This window comes from Morone saxatilis, unplaced genomic scaffold (assembly GCF_004916995.1).
Source record: "Morone saxatilis isolate NCDOM2014 unplaced genomic scaffold, NCSU_SB_2.0 Contig22, whole genome shotgun sequence".
NCBI lineage: Eukaryota > Metazoa > Chordata > Actinopteri > Moronidae > Morone > Morone saxatilis.
The window spans coordinates 8,444,016-8,447,049 of NW_023339785.1; positions in this window are offsets into that span (position 1 = coordinate 8,444,016).

A 3,034-nucleotide genomic window follows, 5' to 3' on the forward strand; every position below is an offset into this window, starting at 1 on the left:
TTAGTTTAGTTTAAGTATTTTCCTAAATAAATTTGTTAATTGGCTTTGTTGTGTGTGTCTCCCTCCTTTTGTCAGGGCCGTATGGCCCGGTTTGTGACACAAGTCACAGACTTGACATCACTGACATCATGTAATTTATGTATTGTACTTTTTTTTAAACCCAAACCATGATCTTTTACTAAACCTAACCAAGAAGTTTTGGTGGTCTACCCTAACCAACCTGCAGCCACCTGTATTAGCTGGTGCACCCTTAGCCAAAGGTGCGGGACAAAGCTTTTGTATTTGGTAACCTAGCATGATAACTGGTTTCTTCAGCCTTGCCTTCAACTCCTTAACAATTTGAGTACCAAATAAAGCATAGACAACTACTCTTGTCATTTTATTAGATGAATTGTCCTCTAATACAAAGACCACCACAGTCCAAAACTAAAGCACATGAAATCTATAGGTCTTGAGAGTGTATATTTTCTTTGGTAGTCCCCATTACTGATTACTATATGGCTGTTGATTGAAAAGATCCCATCATGTGACCATGAAGCTTTACAAGACTGCTGGAAGCAGAAGTAATTTATTTTGGTTAGCAGATACATTCATTTAATTTGCTCATTTTTGCTCAGTTTCATCCCTGTGAAAAAGAGAACATGTAAACAATACCTTTCTGAAGCTGTTGAAAGCTTTATTTCTCTTCCCGTAAGTGTTTTCCTCGACCTCGAGTCTTTGTGCGTTGCTGCTTAACACATTCTGCATAGAGATTCAATTGATATCATTTGCCAAAAAACAATCATACTTGGTATACTTGGTATTCATATATAAACTGAAAACTAGATGCTTTATAAAAGTGGAGAAGGAAGAAACTGGAACACTCACATAGGTTGTATATAAACCCTGTTTACAATCTGCTCATGTAGAGTATTGCTGATGGTGAAAGCTGAGAATACTTAGCCCTAATTGATCTTCTAGACGTTTGATATTTTTAAAAATATAGCAATGTATCAATGACATAACATCCAAATGTAAGCTTATTGCAAATTTTGACCCAATTTCAATTAATTCATCAAAAGAAAACGCAAATTAATGCTTTTTTTCCATCAAGTACCACTGTGATTATTAATGTGTTGTTGTTTTATTAGTGTTTTTATTTTTTTTAATTTTCCTCCTCTTTTTAGGATTCACTTCCTGTCTGTTTTACCTCCAGTTTTAATTGTCTGCCCCACACTGATTATTTTCAGCTGTCACTTGTAATTTAGTCTGTGGTCCCTTGTTTCTGTGTCAGTTCATCCTGGTTACTTTGTTTCTGGTTGCTTTGTGCTTTTGTTGCCTTGTTGGATCATTTTGCTTTCGCTTTGCCTGGACCATTATAAGTTTTGTAACTTGTCTACCTGCCTGCCCGCCCAAACGCTCAATTTATATGAAACCACGAAGTCACCAAGTCTTGCATTTGTTCTTAAGGCTGATGGTCTATGCTTTGATGATCCTGTAGGGCCTGCCAGAGTTGACCAGGATGACAAGAGTCCTTTAGGATGTTTTTGGCTCTGCGGAGGCAGTGGGAGCTAGGAGTCTTCCAGGGATGGCAGAGGACAGCCAATGATTTTGTGCAGTGTTGATGATCTGCAAAGCTGTGCTAGTTAGCTGCTGGGGTACCACACTGAGATACAGTACTATAGTAAATTATCTGCGGAGGATCGGTTGAAGGCCACCACTTTTTCCTGCGCACTCCCAGTAAGTGTAATCACTGTGCCTCCTTACCAATTAGAGTAGTAAGTTCCCTACAGATGTGTGTTCCTATGTATTTGAAATGGATCCTTAACAATTTTGTGGTGTTAAGGTTGTGTGCTGAACACCACACCACAGTTTCTGGACCAAAGCTTTGTAGGTCGACTTGTTTCTTTCTAAGATGAATCCAACTACAGTGGTGTCATCTGCAAATCTGATGATGATGTTGGTGTGGTGCAGATATATTTGTAAAGAGGATAGACTAATGGACTCAGCTCAGTCTTGTGTAGTGTGAGGGCCAAATTTAACAACATCAAGTTCTTTATCTAAGTCAGACAGTTTGCTAACTGGTGCAGTATTTCTGGAATAATTGTATTGGATGCCGAACTATAGTCTATGAAAGCATCCTTAGATAGCTTTCCTGGTGTTTAAGTGGCTCAGCACAGTGTGAACAGCTATGGCATTGGCGTCTTCTATGGACCTACAGTATTTGCTCCATGAGGAAACTGGTAGGAGGGAGGCTGGCGTCGATGTACTATAAGACCAGTCTCTCAAAACACTTCATGACTACTGATGTGCGTGCTTGTTCTGTAGTAGTAGTCATTAATACTGTCCATGGCTGGCTTTTTGGGGACAGGGAAGATGATGGCTGACTGCAGGCAGGGTGGGATGGTGACATTGTTGTGGGAAAGATTAAAGATCTTAGTGAAGACCCCAGAGAGCTGGTCAGCACATGCCTTAAGTACTTCCACAGGTACTACATCAGGGGCCTTACTTGAACCTTACTTGTGTTCACAAACCTGAGCATGCATCTCATTTCTTGTTCCTTTAGAGTGAGTATGTGACTGATGGAGACAGTATATCTATGTTGGGCCTTTTTACCTCAAAGCGAGCAAAGACACAGTTCAGTTCTTCTGCTAGCATGACATTGGTGTTGACCATTACAGGGTTGCTGCCCTTGTAGTTTCTGATGTGCTGTATTCCCTGCCACACTCCCTTTGGTTTCTTGTCTGTGAGGTAGTCCTTGAGTTCCTCTTATACTTGGCATTGTTGATTCCTCTCCTCAGGTTGGCTATACTGAGCCCTCTCAGTTGACTTGAAGGCAGTGTCGTGGTCTCTAAGAAGTGCCTGGAATGTGCTTGTCATCCAGGGTTTCTGTTTGGGAAAGACAGGGACATTTTTATTAATTTAGGAAATACGATCTTTAAGTGTACTTGATTAAAGTCACCAGCTATGATGTAAACTCAGTGTCACTGTCTCACGGTGCTGTTTGTTTATAGTACACTATTGAGTAGGCGGGCGATGTAGACAATGACTACTG